The following is a 19226-nucleotide window of genomic DNA, read 5'->3' as shown; positions in this document are numbered from 1 at the left end:
CCGTACATTAGACCCGATTCCTGTGTGCATCCTACTGCCGAACTTAGCAGGTGGCAAGCGCCTGTCAGCCCTGCTCTGCTGTCAGGCCACTTGGGCCGTGGAGGGGGAGCCCACAACTGCAGGGATGCCTGTCCACCTCCACAGGAACAGACACACATAGGACAGTCAAGTCTGACTCCAGTCTGTGTGTGTGTTCACCGGACCTAGCCGCCCAACTTGGAAACTGTCCTTGGCCTGGCACTGCTGTATAGCCTTGTCGATAATTTGCATTTTTATTCTCGTGGGTGATTGGGTAGGCAGGGCCCCAGTACACTGCATTGCTCTGGGGCTTATAATGCTCTTAAGATGGCACTGCTTGTCAGAGGAAGGTCAGGGAAGGCATATGTCAACCATGGTTCCCAAATCATAGGGAATATAGTGTGCATGTCATTAAGAATACTAAACATTTGTTTATTAAGCATCATAGCCCTCAAACGGTCTCTCACTCCCTGGAAGGGGACTGTAGGTTTCTTCCAAGCCTGAACAATCGTCCTTTTGGCTGCTATGAATAGATAAGATGCCAGTTTTTGTTGATGAGCACATAAGCCCAGTATGGGGCAATGCAGAAAATTTAGCCTTCTTTTCTGGAACACTCAGGACCAAAAAGCCCACCTGTTGAGGGCAGGTCCACCAGCTATGCAAAACATCCCCACGATGGCCACACCCCCTAAAATATTCATCACTAAAGGTCAGGATAGGATGGGCAATATGGGCCAGAACCCAATACCACTGCAACAACACTTTACACGCCGCCTCCATGAAACTTACATTTCAAACCTGAGAGTATCCAGTGGCAGGAAAACATCTATGAACTGAGCCGATTATTGCAGCAAATGCTGGCTTTGTTATTTTATCTATTAATGGACTATTCTCTTTTTTTATTTTGTTCCTTTTTGCTGGAGTTTTGCTTTAAGGTTCAAGTTCATTTTAACTGTCACTGCAACTTCAGGAAAGCATATCTTCATGGAAATGAATGACAGCCACCCCCCCCCCCCCCAATTACAGAAAATGTAGTTAAATATATGCATAAGAAATATAAGAAAAGGCACGGCCACCCATTGTAACGTTTATTAAATATGCATGAATCTTTTAGCACATCATTGTTATTGGGCCCGTATAAGGACATGGTGAGGGAATGCTGCAGAGCTTGGTGTGGCAGAATCACCAGGTATCTTCTGTAGGTGCCACACGCTTACCTACACTTAGCTGTTGACTTGTTAAAGTGTTTGTGACCCTTAAAAAAAAAAAAATTGGATCCTGTTTCATGAAAGCATGTTATACAGCACAGTGCTTGTGCTGTGTAATTTGGCTCCCTGTATCACCTGAAATATCTGGCTGAGCTTACCTGGCTTTGCTCTCCCCCCTGTAAACTGACCACAGTTTATCATGACGGCTGAGCCCTGACACCGTGGTCAGTTTACATGCTTCTGTCATCTGCAGCTCTGCACTGTCCTCTATCCCCCATCCTCTCCCCCCTAATCTCTGCTCTACCCCCTCCCCTCTGCTCTACCCCCTCCCCTCCCTGCCTGTCAGCTCTGTCCACTCCACGATCCTCCCCCCTGCTGCTCTCATAACACAGCAACCTTGCAACAATCCCCTTTGCTATGTTAAATAATGTCCCCAGTGCATCTTTATTTTTTTTTTAATGCTGCCGTGTACCTGATTTCAGAGCGCCAAACGGCGCTCACGTGACCGGCCACCTCTCTCCTCCTCCGAGCTGACGCCAGCTAGGGTTTCTGAGCCCCGCCCATGGCCGGTCACGTGAGCACCGATCCGTGCTCTAAAATCAGATACACAGTGGCATTTTTAAAAAAACAAACGCACTGGAGACATTATTTAACATAGCAGAGGGGATTGTTGCAAGGTTGTTGCATGGCTTAACAACCACTTTAACTGATAACAGTCAACAGAGAACACAGGAAGTTATCAGTTACATTGTTCCCAGCTCTGCCCCTATTTTATGGAGAAGAGGAGAGATAGAGGAACACCTGACCCTATTTTATGGAGAAGAGGAGAGATGGAGGTGTTCTGTATTCCTGCCCTAGGGTGACAACAGTGCTGCTCCCTTAAGCCCTGTACACACGCACCGATTGTTGGCCGTAAATTTTCGGCCAACGTCCGATCGGCCGATTGTCGGCTTGTTAGTATGATGCTTCCGACAACCGATTGCGACTTTTCGGCCGAACAAAATCTGGTGTGCATGCTATAAAATTTTTGTTGGCCGTAACCAGAACGGCCGATTGTTCGTCAGTCAGTACAGATTTCGGCCGACAAAAGTCAGATGAGCAAGACTGGGCATGCTCAGAGAAGAAAAAACACACGAAAAGTAGACCAGAACATGACATTACTTCTGCAGCTGGTTGTTGTTGGCCAACAAAATTTGTGTGCAGTCTAGAGCACATTTCAAGCAACACAACAACACTGGACAAAAGACGGCCGATCGGTCAGCCAACAATCGGAGAGTGTGTACGAGGCTTTAGATACAGTACAGTAAGTGAGCATTGTCACACTAGGGCAGAAAGTGTGTCACTGGGTGAACATGAAGGGAAAAAAAGATCCAATAGAGTCACCACATCTAAGGACTGGTAAAGCTAGCCATACATTATACAATTTTCTCATTCAATTTCTTTTAGACTTACCTTCAACTATGTAGTGCAAGGGCCTGCCTGATTGCATACAAATTGGAAAGTGTTTAGGTTTGACCTCCTAATAAATGGTTTTGGTAAATCTAAAGGAAAATTGTCCAAGACAATTGTATAGTGTATGGCCATCCTTAGCAGTGATATTTTACCTTTTGGGTTTATATCTTTTATTGGTGATATACCCATTGCCACAGTAAGTGTTTATTTATTTTTTTGCGATCAGCTATTTTAGCCTAGGGTTGCTCATTGATGATGTGATTCATGAGATTATGGCTGTAGTTTAATTGGGTGATGTTTGACCTAAAATGAAGGGTTTTCTTTCTCTTTTCTTAAAAAAGGGGAGTGATTGTCCAATTGCGACTATAACTTATATCAACAATGCTAGAACCAAAGTATACCACCAACCGCACACGAAGAATGTGCTGTGACAAAGGATCCAGAATTACAATTCAGTATTTCATTATTTGCAAGCTGTTCCAAAATACACAGGGCTGTGGTAAGTAAACACGTGAGAGAAGCAAAGTGCAATGATATTAAACATGGACCTGGCAGGAATGCTCTTATCATTGCTATAGATCTCTCGCATACTACAAACCAGTCGTGCAAAAATTACTACTATAATCCTACAACCCTTTACACTTTCAATAATAATTAACCCAAAACAGGCCTCCTTTTTTCTTTTTTGTTTAAAACCTAACTCTGGGCAGCAGAAAAAAAATATCCGTACCATTGCCCTCCTGCACTACCAGGGTTAAATGATCGTTGTTACTCTAGCAGTGTAGGCATAAGCAATAGGACATAAATATATTTTTCTTAGCTCCTGCAGACTTCCTCCCAACTGTGAAACCGGTCCTCTGAAGCCACCTCAGTTTGATGGTTCTTTGGTCTCAGGCTCTCTGACGTCATCGAATACAATGCAGGACCAGAATTGCCTTTCATTGTACATGGCTGTCAGTTGGGAATTATTATACAGGATAGCGGCAACAGTTTACGCAGAGCTTTACAATATAAAGTGCCAAACAGGTTGTGTAATAATTACCAATGATATAAAGATCCACAAATGAATAAAAACATCAAAATTCATCTAAATTAGTCAGTAAAGCTATAGCATTTTCACAAACATATATAGTCAACCCAAATGAATGGGATAAGCAAGTTCAAATACAGGTACAAAAGGATCTGGATCACCGCGTTTCACCCAATTTTGGGGCTTCTTCAGGATCCATGTATTTGATGTAATATACACTCATACAGCATCAAGAATACGATCCAATATCTGCTTCAACAGAGCATGGTCCAAGCCAAGATATTGCATTTAATCTGTGAAATGCCCCCAGGAAAAAATAATCAAGGGGTTACTTTCATACATAGATTTAGGTGTAGACAATCCTAAACGGCAACCATTCAATAGAGACTCCAAACGACGGATCTCCAGGTGCACAATGTCCAAATGATTTCACAAATCATCCAATACCAAATAGGAGGGAAGGGAAAAGACCAATCCCCAGTACCAACAGGTGCTATAGCAGACTTCGAGCACGCCAACCACATCAATCAAAAGGGGAGGAGAGGTGGGGGCCTCCTTTACAATTTAGCTCTATTTGGGGATAGTGCAATTGTGTATTTTCTAATATAGGGTCTCCCTCTACCTATTCATTTACAATATAAATTACACTGCTGTCATCACTTTGTTCTGCCTTACAATTGTGTGTCCAGTATAAGTCTCTAGTACAGCCAGCTTCCAAGCCCTAAAGAAGGGAGAGCCTTGAGCACCCCAAAAATGCATTGGATACATCAAATGTTAAAAGTCATCTAGACATCAAAAATCATCTAAATTAGTCAGTAAAGCTTTAGCATTATAACAAACATATAGTCGACCCCGAATTAACGGGTAAGCAAGTTCAAATACAGATACAAAAGGATCTGGATCACCGCGTTTCACTTGATTTTGGGCCTTCTTCAGGATCCACGTATTTGATATAATATACACTCATACAGCATCAAGAATACGATCCAGTATCTGCTTTAACAGAGCATGGTCCAAGCCAAGACATATATATTGCATCTAATCTGTGAAATGCCCTCAGGAAAAAATAATAACCCAGGGGTTACTACTATACATAGATTTAGGTGTAGACAATCCTGCACGGCAACCATTTAATAGAGACTCCAAATGATGGATCTCCAGATGCACAATGTCCAAATTATTTCACAAACCATCCAATACCAAATAGGAGGGAAGGGAGAAGACAAATCCCCAGTACCAAAAGGTGCTATAGCAGCCTCTGAGCACGCCAACCACATCAATCAAAAGGGGAGGAGAGGTGGGGGCCTCCTTTACAATTTAGCTCTATTTGGGGATAGTGCAATGGTGTATTTTCTAATATAGCGTCTCCCTCTACCTATTAATTTACAATATAAATTACACTGCTGTCATCACTTTGTTCTGCCTTACAATTGTGTGTCCAGTATAAGTCTCTATTACAGCCAGCTTCCAAGCCCTAAAGAAGGGAGAGCCTTGAGCACTCCAAAAATGCATTGGATACATTAAATGTTAAAAGTCATCTAGATTAGTCAGTAAAGCAATAGCGTTATCACAAACATATAGTCGACCCTGAATTAATGGGATAAGCGAGTTCAAATACAGGTACAAAAGGATCTGGATCAGCGAGTTTCACCCGATTTTGGGGCTTCTTCAAGATCCACGTATTTGATATAATATACACTCATACAGCCTCAAGAATCCAATCCAATATCTGCTTCAACAGAGCATGGTCCAAGCCGAGACATATATATTGCATCTAATCTGTGAAATGCCCTCAGGAAAAAATAATAACCCAGGGGTTACTACTATACATAGATTTAGGTGTAGACAATCCTAAACGGCAACCATTTAATAGAGACTCCAAATGACGGATCTCCAGGTGCACAATGTCCAAATTATTTCACAAACCATAAAATACCAAATAGGAGGGAAGGGAGAAGACCAATCCCCAGTACCAACAGGTGCTATAGCAGACTTCGAGCACGCCAACCACATCATTTAAAAGGGGAGGAGAGGTGGGGGCCTCCTTTACAATTTAGCTCTATTTGAGGTTAGTGCCATGGTGTATTTTCTAATACAGGGTCTCCCTCTACCTATTCATTTACAATATAATTTACACTGCTGTCATCACTTTGTTCATCTTACAATTGTGTGTCCAGTATAAGTCTCTATTACAGCCGGCTTCCAAGGCCTACAGAAGGGAGAGCCTTGAGCCCCCAAAAAACGCATTGGATTTGCCTTGTACCTTTTTCAACGAATAATACATTTACTGGACTTGAACTAACCTGTGGCACTCTGAACCTTCTAGGTTTCATGTACACTAGCAGCTCCTAAACTTGAGTTTCTGAGCTTTTGGCTTTTTTTTTTTTGCCAAAGTTCCTAAATTCAACTCCATAAAAGCCTATGTGTCAATGTATACATAGGCTTTTAGCAGAGTTTAGGAGCTGCTGCGGCTAGGGGAGCTTCAACCTCCCTCTCCTAAAAGTGCAAGAATCGCGTTCAGTATAGGAACGTTTTTCCACGGCTGCAGTAAATGTAGGCAGGGTGTACATGAAGCCTAACACTTTGTTTAAACTTTCCCAGGACCCCCTTGGTTATCTCGCATAACAAAGGGCTGTCTCCCTTCAACTGGAGAATAAAGTGTCACTAAACCTAAATCATTAAAAACTATTAATAAATGGTGTATTACATGCTGTTCCTACTCACTCAGTCACTATAAGATTCGTGTTCTGTATTCTGCAAAAAAACTGGTTGGTTCTGCTGTTCTTTATCTCCCCCTTCTGTTCATGTCCCCAATTCAGCTGGGGATTATGCAGAGCAGCCTTGGCAACTCTGCACATGCTCAGTTTCTGAGTTTTTATGCTGAGCGTTTCCTCCCTATCACATCTGAGCAGCCCATGTGACTATAGAGTGACACTTGGGTGTATACACAGTGGTAAATGACAGCCGTCTCCCTCTATCCTCCCTCATGCCCACTCACCAGGTAAGCAAAATGGGGGTGGAATATGTAAATTGATGGAGGCTTCACCTCCCTCTTATTCTAAGACACAGGCTGGAGGGGCGTGACACAACCTGTGACTGGCAGAAATCCGCCCACACCAAGGTTATTGCCAAACAATAATAAAGATTTAATTTCAAATATCTATTTGTATGACAATTCAAAACAGTTTTATTGATATTAATTGATTATTTTTACTCTGCATTCCAAAGGCTGTTTTTTTTTTAACATGTGACCAGCAGCAAAGGACTAGAAGCTCCCCCTGTCTATATTTCCCTGCAGAAAGGCTGGGAAAGAGCTGAGTCATGTGACAGCTGTACATCACATAGGAAAAAGGTACTTTTTTTTTTTTTTTATTAAAATAATTACAGTGCCATTATTGGTATACAGAAATATAAGGGACAATGTAAATTAAACAGGGTGTTAAGTATCCCTTTAAATGTGTTTTCCCTTTTGGATCCAGTGATCCTAACATACTCTTTTGCAGGACATCATTGTACATAGGGACAGCGAGTGCATACCCACATCCTGGGAGATTAAAGAGCAGACAAGTGCACTGGCTGTAAGGGAGATGAGGAATAAGGTCATTAAAAAATAAAATATTTCTTGCAGTGAGATTGCAGCCAGCAATAGATTAGTATTGGAAGTGATCTATTGTTGCAAAATTAAGCAAAAAGTGTGTAACAAAATAAAAACAAAAAATATATAAATATGGCTTGTGTATATTTGTGCGTGTCTCTCTCCCTCTTTCTTTATATATTTTTTGCCCAAAATAAATCCCATGATGTGGGCATGACTGGATGACACTTGCGTTCTCTTCGCATTACATTTTTTACAAAAAAATTCAACTGACATTTATGTGGGGGAGGGGCTGTTATTTAATTCTGACCATTTTGAAGGCTAATACGTCTAACAAGGCCAATGACAAGCTGTCATTAAACAAATGGCCCTTTCATATGGGGCTTTTCCACTGCATGGTACCGCATGGTACGTGTTAGAACGGTTTGGTACAGCGTCGCTTTTCCACTACGGTACGACTCGGTACGGCTCGCTTAAACAGTACCACCTTGGTTGGGGTCCCAAGCGGGCCGTACCTATACCATATCCCACAATCCTTTGCATGCAGCCTTGATTGTTTGCCACTACTAGCCACTGATCGGTCAGAGAATCGTTGTAATCCCACCCACTTACTACTTTAGTGGAAAAGCAAACCGAGCCGAGTAGAGCCTATACAGTACCGAAAGGTGCCGACTCGTACCACGCAGTGGAAAATCAAACTGAGCCGAGCAGGGCCAAGCAGTGCCGAGTGGAGCCGAGCCGGTACTTGCAGTGGAAAAGTGCCACTAGTGACATGTACCAATGCCAAAATGAAGACAACCACTACACATAAGCATCAGCTCTCCCTAACAGGTCCAGCACACACTGACAATATGGCTGCTGTGAGCCGGCCCTTTTATAGAAAGACGTCTGGATTACTCGCTCTTTCCAATTATTGGCTTCTGTGATTCGTATGACCACAGGCAAAGGCTATGCACAGCATTGTAGATACAGTCCCTTTTTTTTCTGGTGGTGAAACTGTTTGCCAAAAGTTTCAATTTTTCGAATCCTGGGGATAGACCTTGAACCCATGGTAATAGTGAACTGAAACCTCATCCTCATCCCTAGTCTGCACATGTGTAATGTAGCAGAGCCCTAACCCCATGCAGCATCACATTCATTACGCTGCCTGCAAAATGCAGCACGATGTATAAATTTCACTCTGCCGCAACCGCTGTGATGTGTATCGACACTGGCTCTGTTGTATTGCAGTTCAGTGTTCTGGGGGAGGGTAGTTTTTACTGCCCCTTGCCTGCATGTGTGAACAAGGCCCTAGACTCACCCCCCTCTGTTACATCACTGCAGCCTCCACCATTCTCTATGGCAGTCTTCATTTCCAAAAGTGTTGTATGCCTGGCTTCTGCCATGCAGTGTGGCGTCTTTCTCCAACTCCTACGTCACTGCAGGATTCAGCAGTAATATAGGAGAAGAAGAAGTCACAGTACACAACCGGGGATACAGGTATCCAACACTTCCTAAAGTATTGAATGCTGAAGAGAGTGAAGGAGGCAGCAGCAGGTGAGTCAAGGGAAGGTAAGTGACTCAGGCCATCATAAAGGTGAGTACAATACCTCTTCACTTACAGGTAACTTCAGGAAAGATTTTTTTTTCTTTTATAGAGGCCAACAAGATCTTTTAAAATAGTGGGGCTGATGTACTAAAACTGGAGAGTGCAAAATCTGGTGCAGCTGTGCATGGTAACCAATCAGCTTCTATTTTCAGCTTGTTTAACCACTTGTTGACCGTATAACTTAGTTATACAGCGACAAAGTGGCATGGCTGTGCCCAATCACGTACCTAGTACCTGATCCAGCACTTCAGAGTCTGATACGTGCCAACTGCAGCCCACTGTGATTATACACAGCAGGAGCTAATCGGCGGGTACCATGGACTCGATGTCCTCCGGCACCCGCTGATCCTTCGGTACAGAGGGAGAACGGCAGTCTGCCTATGTAAAAAAGGAAGATTGCCATTCTGTCAATACAGAAGGCATGGATCCTGTGTTCCTCATAAGCAGGGACAAAAGTCCATGCCTTCCCCTAGTACAAGCACCTCCTCCACAGTAAGAAAACACAGGCATACAGGTAACCCTTTGATCGCCCCTGATGTTAACCCCTTTTCAGCCAGTGTCAGTACAGTGACAGGGCATATTTTTTTTAGCACTGATCACTGCCTTACTGTCATTGCTCCCCAAAAAGTGTCAGTTAGTGTTCATTTTGTCCTCCACAATATCGCAGCCCCACTATAAGTCGCTGATCGCCGCCATTACTAATAAAAAATTGTTAAAAATATCCCATTGTTAGTAGACGCTATAACTTTTGCACTGACCAATCAATTTACACTTAGTGAGATTTTTTTTACCAAGAATATGTAGCAAAATACATATTGTCCTAAATTGATAAAGATATTTGATTTTTTCTATTTTTTTTAATGGCAGTGTTTTATAGCAGAAAGTAAAATATATTGTTTTCTTTTCAAATTTATTGGTCTTTTTTTGTTTATAGTGCAAAATATAAGAACCGCGGCGCAGAGGTGATCAAATGCCACCAAAAGAAAGCTCTATTTGTGGGGAAAAAAAGATTTTGTTTAGGTACAGCGTTGCACGACCGCGCAATTGTCAGTTAATATAACGCAGTGCCGTATCCCAAAAAATGGCCTGGTCAAGAAGGGGGTTAAATCTTCCGGAAGACAAGTGGTTATTTAAGCTTTGACGAAAAAAGCCTGGAAGTTGATTGGTTTCCACCAAATTTTGCACTCTCCAGTTTTAGTGAATCGACCACCAGTTTTATTTCTGCCTGGAGTTCAGCCACAAAGTGAACCTGTACCTTTCCTATGCAGGGCTAAGCAACTGCTCCCCCCCTCTATCTGCTTCTCATCACAGCAGTCCGACTCGTCCCCTGCCCAGTCCGTGGGGTTTTGAAGAACCACGGTGTCAGTGTGAAACGCGTCAACCTTTCCATGGTCTGTGTCCTTGTCCTGGTGGCAGTTTTATACATGGTTCAATAAATTGATTGGACTGGCAGAGGTGTGCAGCCATATTCTTTACCAAGTTTGTATACACGGATGCAAGCCAGGGCTAGTACCCAGTCCCACCTGTCCTCAGGATTACACCTCTCACCTGGAGCAGTGAATTGGCCTTTCTGTTTCTTCTAATCTGTCAGATCACTGGTGAGCCAGACTGCTGTATACTGTGTTGAACAGAGGTCTGACTCTCTAGCATGCTGTCACGCAGGATATTTAACCCTTGTTGCAGCAAATAGTACAGTTAAAAAAAAAAGTCCACAATTTTTACGGTTTATGCAGCTTGACCGCATTCCAATACTAATACAAGAATTCTCAAATGGGCTTTAACCACTTGCCGACCGCTCACATTGAGCGTACTGCGGCAAAGTGGCTCGTTACCGTCCAGCGACGTAGGTCTACGTCGCTGGACTCCTCCCCTTATGGGTGGCGCGCGCACGCTGCCGGAGGCTCGCTCCCGCTGTATTCAGACACAGCGGGAGTCGGGCCAGGGGAGGAGAGGCAGTGATCACCGTCGCTCTTCCCCGATCGTCGGGGATCGAGTGAGGAGATCCGCCCGCTTGTGTAAACAAAGTGGGCAGATCTCCTATGTGACAGGCAGGGACAGATTACAGGATTCAGCATAGCTGAACCTACGATCTGTGTCTGTGTCACACATTCCCCTCCCCCCACACACGTCAGTTATCATGAGGCATACATTTACCCCTTGATCACCAATAAAGTTAACCCCTTCCCTGCCAGTGTCATTATTACAGTAACAGTGCATATTTATAGCACTGATTACTGTAGTAATGTCACTGGTACCCCCAAAAATGTCAGTCAAGGGTCCGATCTGTTCGCCGTAATGTCGCATTCCCGCAAAAAAAAATCGCAGATCGCCGCCATTACTAGTTTAAAAAAAAAACAATAAAAATGACATAAATTTCCCGTAGTTAGTAGCTGCGATAACATTTGCGCAAACCAATCAAAATACGCTTATTGCGATTTTTTTTTTTTACCAAACATATGTCGCAGAAAACAAATTGGCCTAAAATGTTAAAAAAATTTGATTTTTACATTTTTTGGGTGGAATTTCATATAAAAATATATTATGTTTTCAAAATTGTCGCTATATTTTTGTTTATAGCGCAAAAAGTAAAAATTGCACAGGTGATCAAATACCACCAAAAGAAAGCTCTGTTTCTTGGGGAAAAAAGGCCATAAATTTGGGTACAGCATCGCACGACCGCGCAATTGTCCGTTAAAGTAACGCAGTGCCGAATCGCAAAATATGGCCTGGTCAGGAATAGGGTGGAATCTTCCGGTCTTAAAGTGGTTAAAAATACGCTCATTGAGAATTTTTTTTGTCAAAGACATGTAGCTAAATACATTTTGGCCTAAATATATGACAAAAATTGAATATATTGGATATTTTTTAACTGTCAAAGTAGAAAAATATTGTTATTTTTTCAAAATTGTCGCTCTTTTTTAATTAATATCGCAAAAAATGAAAAGCGCAGAGGTGATCAAATACCACCAAAAAAGCTCTGTTTGTGGGAAAAAAAGGACGTAAATTTTGTTTGGGTACGGCGTTGCATGACCGTGCAATTTTCAGTTAAAGTCGCACAGTGCCAAGTTGCAAAAAGTGGCCTGGACGTAAAGCAGGAAAATCCTCCGGTCCTAAAGTGGTTAACTGAGCCTGTTGCCTTGGCCTACATGAGCAATGTTCTAAAACACAGGACTGTCCCTGTAATTCTGGGCAATTGACAGCTGTGATTATGACTGAATTCATTGGTAAATGGGAAACTTTTGTATTAGTCAGCAGAGAAAAACGCATGTTTTTCTATTATATTAATCTTTCCCTTTAAAGATATAGATAACCAGATATTGCCTTAAAGTTACTTCTACTGTTTGCTTATCTAAACTTCCCAGACAAGTTTGCTTATGACTATGTTTAGACAATGGCGTCAGAGATTGTAGTTTTAGGTAAATCTTTCTCTTCCATTCACTTGGCTAGAGCTAACGGCTGTCCTTTTCATACACTATCAGAAAAGTACGTCAGAGTTTGGCTTAACATGAATTAAATTCTATCTCTAGCCCAAGACATTACTGTTATAGGAAATGTATTAATTTATATAAATATTTATATCCCCATATACAATGCCCATAAAATGTATTCCCCACCTTGAGAAAGTTTTGTGTTATACTTTCCCTTAACGTCTTTCAGGACAGAACCTGAGAGATGGCTCCTCCCACTTGCCAACAGGAAACACCGCTTCCACCAAACTTTTTGTTGTTTCCTCTGGCTGAGGAACGCCTAGTGGGGGGGTTAGGAGCTCTTAGGTGCTGTTCTCTTCCTGCTCCACCATACCTGTTTTTCTTTAACCACTTGCCAACCGCCCGTACAGGTACAGCGGTTCGCAGGAGCGCTCCTGGGGGAAGCCGATTCACGGGGCCGGCGCCCGCGATTGCTCCGCTGGGAGAGAATGACGGTCTTCTGTTGTTCAAACAGCAGACCGTTCTCTCTGGAATGAACACAGAGAGCCTGTGATCCTCCTATTTAGAATCACAGGTCTCTGTGTTGATTCCACAAGTTCCTCCCCCATACAGTTAGAAAACACATCCCTAGGCTCACACTTAACCCTTTAATTACCCCTGGGTTAACCCCTTCCCTGCCAGTGTCATTATTACAGTAACAGTGCATATTTTAGCACTGAGATGTATAGTAACTAAGTAGAACTACTTCACTACTGTACTTAAGTACCGAAAGGCGGTAACTTTACTTTTCTAGAGTAGCTTTTTTTTCTCCTACTTCCACTTTTACTTCACTACATTTTTTCTATGATTTCAATACTTCTACTCCGATATTTTTTTTTCCTGCTGCATAGTTACTCGTTACAATTATAAAATTACCACTGCCAGAACAGTAGATGGCAGATTTCATGAAGCTTAAAACATGTGTATTATCAGCGCATACGAAAATAAATGCTACTGTATGTATAAATAAAGGCTGCATTTGAAATAATAAAAAACAATATGATGTTCAAACAGTGTCACAAATGTCAGTTAGGGGTCCGATCTGTCCACCGCAATGTCGCAGTCCCGCTAAAAATCGCAGATCGCTGCCGTTACTAGTAAAAAAAAATATGACATAAATCTTTCCCCTAGTTTGTAGACGCGATAACTTTTGCGCAACAAGAAATTAAAAAAGAGGAAAAGAGCGCACGACAGCATAACTAGCATAACACCGTTTATTGACATAGAAAATGAAGCAGTCAAATATACACTCACATAGAAAGGATGAATGTAGACACATCAATACATCGATGACCCCAGGACGTCAGCAGCTCTCTGACGTAGATGACCGCACTCCCGCTCATCATCCCAATACACTCTGTCTCCTGCACACCGAGACTCCCGGAGGTGGAGACTTCAGTCTCAGAGTCAGCCGCTCAGAGTGCACGTGCGCCCTGTCCAGCCCCATGCGCATGCCCCAGAAGACGGGAAGGAGAGCCGTCAGAGGCCACAAACAGGTTTCAGAGAGGCTACAGAAAGCCTCCTGACGTCACAACAGGGGGTTGCTCTGACTATGCATTTCGGAGGCGTGGCATCCTTTTTCAGGTCTTGCCCCTGCTAGTGCCCCTCCACCTTATATATGAGCAACCCATTACCTCACTCATATCTTAAAGGGGAACAGACATAAGATATGAGTGAGGTAATGGGTTGCTCATTTTCTATTTCAATAAACAATGTTATGCTAGGGCGGTCGTGCACTATTTTCCTCTTTTTTAATTTCTTATAGTGATTGTCCACCACCCAGTAGAGAGTTAGGTGAGCTGCAACGCTCCATCGCTTGTATCACCGTGTGTTATTTTTAAATAATCACCAGCCTGGACGTTTAAGTCAAGGATCAGCGCATGAACTGGTAATGTGTCTTTTAACTTTTGCGCAAACCAATCAAAATATGCTTATTGGGATTTTTTTTTACCAAAAATATGTAGAATACAAATTAGTCTAAAATGATGAAAAAATTTGATTTTTGCCATTTTTTATTGGATATGTTTTATAGCAGAATGTAAAAAATATTGTTTTTTTTTTTTTTTTTCAAAATTGTCGCTCTTTTTTTGTTTCTAGCGCAAAAAATAAATCGCAGAGGTGATCAAATACCACCAAAAGAAAGCTTTATTTGTCAGTGTCGGCGAGGGCGCTGACGTACACTGATATCCCTACTGCAGCTCCTTATGCTTTAACTATTTATATGGGGTACTAAGTTATGCCTAACACCTGGGGAATAAACCCCTTTATACCTACCCAAATCGCCTGTCCTGGTATTTTGGATATGTTATCCCTGCATTCCTTCTAGGATATCCTATCGAGGGATATTCAGGCATAAATGAGTTGACCTATTAACCCTATGTGTGCGCCCCTTGATTCATTTTATAACCAACTTAATATATGGTACTATATTGAAAGTGAATCCCTATTGGTCTCATCATTGAAGTAGCTCAGAAATTGTCCCCTGAGGAAACTGTCTTGGTGAAACATGTTGGGATTGCTACTCCGTGATACCAATACATATATATTTTGCCTTTGAATTGAGTGTATATGCAGCTCATAAATTGATTTTAATATTATATGTGTATTATATGTCACATCTGTGTTATTTTAAGTATAACAATAACATTTTGTATATTTTATAATCTTTATTTGTTTATTGGCACCCTAAAAATCCCCAACCCAATTTTCTCTTCCTCCATGATCTATGGGTGGTTGAGTTTTTTTTTTTTTCCTATTTCTACAATTGGGATGTGGTGCCTTTGGGTTCTTTTTCCAGACGCAATCTCCTAGGTTCTATTCAGAGTTTTGTAGTAAAGCAGGCAGTGCTGACAACACTACTTTGGATTTCGGAGTAGCCCAAACAATAAATCATGATATTGCTTGATTTATGGGAGATTGATCGGTTGCTTTATTTATTTATTTATTTATTTTTGCTTTTTAAAGGATAAAACATGGGGCAATATGCTTAGTAGTGATTTTTTTTTTTTTTTGCTGCAAGATACATTTTACTAAAGGTTTTTATCACCTCACTGCGGAACTTACCTGATGGATCATCTGAGTTCTTTTGATCTTACACCTGTAACTGGGGTTACTGGCAGTGTACGCAGGCATGCAAAATCAAACCTGAAGATGTGGTCACTGTTCTATGAAATTAATTAACTAAATTTCACAAAAAAAAAATATACCAAAAGAACTTTAGGTTGGCCATACATTATACAACTTTCTTGTTCAAATTCCTTTAGATTTACCTTCAACTATGTAATGAAAGTGCCTGCCTGATCGCATACAAATTAAACGTTTTTAAGTTTGACCTCATATTATATGGTTTTGGTAAATATAAACTAAAATTGTACCAGAAAATTGTATAATGTATAGCCAGCCTTATTCTCTTTTGTATTAAACATTGTCTGATTTGGAGAGACAAAATCAAGTTTTCTTCCTACCTTATCTATGAGGTGCACTACTGGTATTCCACCCTGTACAAATACTAACATCTTTGGAATCTTTCCAGATCCACGGTATTGTAGCTGAGGAGTTTGTTTGCCAGTTAATGAGTAAAACTTTCACCCAAAGCAAGTTTGTTCATTGTGACAAACTTGAACTAACCAGATTTGTTATCTTTATTGAAGACCAAAGAGGGTTATGTTTCTTTTGCATTTTAATGTGAATTAGGTTTTTGTTTTATGATTTTTAAGCATGTTTGTATTATCACATGACCTTAACAGAAATTAAAATATAACAGCGTTCAAAGCATTTTTTAAAAATGTAGTTTTACCTCGTTCGTGACAAAAAAAAAAGTTTTGGCTTTACCTAAACTTTACGCCTTAGTGCTTTTTTTTATTCTTTTCTTTTTAGCCATGCTTACTGCCAGAGCAGTTTTTCTTATTTTGTGCACAAATTCTAAAACACGAAAATACACCTAAAAGCCCAAAATATTATAATTTTCTAAAAGCAGAAAGCCAATAAAATAAAATGGCTGTAGTTGCAATTTTTATGCCACTTAATATCAGCAGAAACTGGTCATCAAATCTATCTTTTGAGTAAAAAGTTGGATTCCAAAGATGTCAAGACTTAAAAAACGTGCATGGCTGCAAAACACTGATAAATTGCTATACTCAAAAATCTTTAAGCCCTCATTCACACCAATGTGATTTGTTATACGATTTGACATTTCAAAATGACAAGTTGCATCCTGTTTTCGGCCATGAAACCGTTCAAATTGACTTTGAAAAAAGGTTTCTGCACTACTTTTCTGCAATTTCATCGCGACTTGCATTGACTCCTGCTAAATGAAGTCGCAAGACGCAATAAAATTGGAGATCCAAATTGCACTGGTCTGCGCTTTGAAGTAGTGCGATTTCAAAGCTGCACAGGCGTGAACTGGGGCTTACAGACCAATACAGCTCATCACCTGAGAATTAATGTTGAATTAAGGGTCCTAGAATTTTTCCTTTACAGACGTCTAAATCATTTTTATTTACAGAGAGCAAAAATGACTTTGAAAAATGTAAACTAGCAGCCACAAATTTGTTTACATCTATATCCTTAAAAGTTTAAGGGGATTTAAATAAATATTATAATAAATAAACAAAATTAAGATTTGGAAAGGTACCATTTTAAGTCTTAAGCCCCGTACACACGTACCGATCGTCGGCCGAACGATCGGCCGTCTTTTGTCCGAGGGCTGTCTTGTCTGTTGAAAAGTGCAAAAGACTGCACACGAATTTTGTCGGCCAACAACAGCCGACTGCAGAAGTGATGTCATGTGATGGTTAACTTTCCTTGTCTTTTTTCTTTTCTGAGCATGCCCAGTCTTGCAAATCTGCTGTCTGTCGGCCGAAATCTGTACTGACTGGCGAACAATCGGCCGTTCTGGTGTTGGCCAACAAAAATTTTAATGCTTGCACGACAGATTCTGTTCGGCCGAAAATGCGCTGTCGGCTGTCGGCCGAATCTTTACGGCCGACAATCGGTACGTGTGTACGGGGCATTAAGGACTTCACACACAAAGAAAACAAAAAGGTGATATCAGTTACGGAAAGGAAGAAAGAAAGATTTTACTATCATTTTAGGAAGTGGTTCTTTACAGTAAGATCATTTTAACGAATGCAAATTACTTACTACAGACCAATAGAGCAACATTTAAATACACAAAATGATTTTATCAGTCATCATTCAATTGATCAAGAAGGATTGTCTTGGGGGGGTTGTTTTGCCTTCCTCTGAACCAAAGTACATCAGTCTTGGTTTCCACCATATACTATATATAACCATATCATTTGTAATGTAACTATGTAAGTGGGGTACCATTTAAAAAAGTCTTTCTCAACCCTTTTACCCTGTAAGAACCCTTGAAATAATTTTAGATCTCAGGGAAACCCTTCTAAAATCAATAAATTGGTCGTCAGATAAAAAAAAAAAAATCATATTAGTGGTGTCATGCTACTGGCTCTGCCAGGTGGTGATGGACCTGGAAATATAAAGCCACCATCACAAAGAAGGTCAATTAGCCATAGCTTAAGAAACCTGGGGAGGAACTCTGGTTGAGAATGACGACTTTAAAATCATGGAAACTGCACCTGAACAGTAATAACCAGGGAAGCAATGTTATTACATTGCAAAATTTAATTAATCACATTGACTTCCACTGCAGGTCGAAAAAAAAGGCCATTACTGCTATTACCAGCAAAAACCCAAATAAAAATTGTGCAAGACTGTTTCAAATCATTTGGGATTGTCTGAGACTTACAGAATTGAGCAAAGTAGGAAGCTGCAATAACTTATTTTACATTACATTGTACAGTATGTATACAGTACATATTTTAGTGACATCATATTGGAATTCACCCACTAAGATCAGGGCAGGAAAATAGAGAAATATCCTGTTATTTTTTTTGGAGTTTGACCAAATACTTTTGTTGATTTTGGCGAAAGTATTGCCTTTTCCATTTCCTAACAATCTAGTAACCTTGTTCAAAGTCTATAAATCTGGAAAATCTTTGTTCCTTTTTTTTAACTAGGAAGAAATATACTTCAGTGTAAAGATCTCTTGGACCACTTCTCTATGTAGACATTTTTGGACAAGCAGTGGAGCTGTTCTTCGATGCAATGTTCCACAAGATGTGGTTCTACTTTCTGTTCTCTACAATGTGTGCGCTCATTTAGACAGAACAGCAAACAGTATACTGCTTAACATATTTGTATGGTCAAAGACAGAAAACATGCAGATATAACATTGTCTTTAAAAACTTGAGCTTTTCTTCTATAAAGAGCAGGGCTTTTTTTCTCAGAAAATAGGTGCAGGAACTCAACCACGACCCCTCCAAAACCCCCCTCGACCCCCACACACACCCTCCAAACCGCATCAAATACTGGGGTGGTCAAATTTCACTAAGAGTGGGAGGGTCTTAAAGGAGCATTAAATACCAGGAGTGCATTACGTACAGAGTGCAGAGTTCAGGGGTGGGCTGTATACAGAGTGAAGATCCTTCTTCCACAGCTGCCAACCTCTACATACCCCATCCACATCTTACCTTCACCCCTCTTCAGGTTTGACCTCTGCATGTAACCCCCCCCCCCCCTCCACTTCCTCCATCTTCCTCCCCCCACCTTAAAAGCTCCACCATCTTCCACATGTCTTACTATTGTTGTTGTATTAAGCTGAAGCACCCAGCCGGCTCTAGTACCTCCCTGCACACTGTAGGTGGCTCCTCTTTTTTCACTTGCAGGGAGATCATCCAGTGGGGGTGTCGGCATCTGCACTGCACCCTGGGTCCCTACATCTTCCTTGTCTCCATCCTGCATTAGGTGAAAGCCGCTTAGGAGATCAGATCTGTGGGAGCCATCG

The 19226-nt window shown here is 41.2% G+C and overlaps 1 protein-coding gene across 1 annotated transcript in view; it reads left to right on the top strand.

Annotated features, from left to right (window-relative positions):
• Positions 1–19226, top strand: part of CMC2 (C-X9-C motif containing 2) — a 662556-nt gene that overhangs the window by 11935 nt on the left and 631395 nt on the right. The gene's annotated exons all lie outside the window — the stretch shown is intronic.

This window comes from Pelophylax lessonae (genome assembly GCF_965119305.1).
Source record: "Pelophylax lessonae genome assembly, chromosome: 10".
NCBI classification, from domain to species: domain Eukaryota; kingdom Metazoa; phylum Chordata; class Amphibia; order Anura; family Ranidae; genus Pelophylax; species Pelophylax lessonae.
Note: the sequence above shows the minus strand (reverse complement) of the source record. Positions and strands in the feature narration are given on the sequence as shown.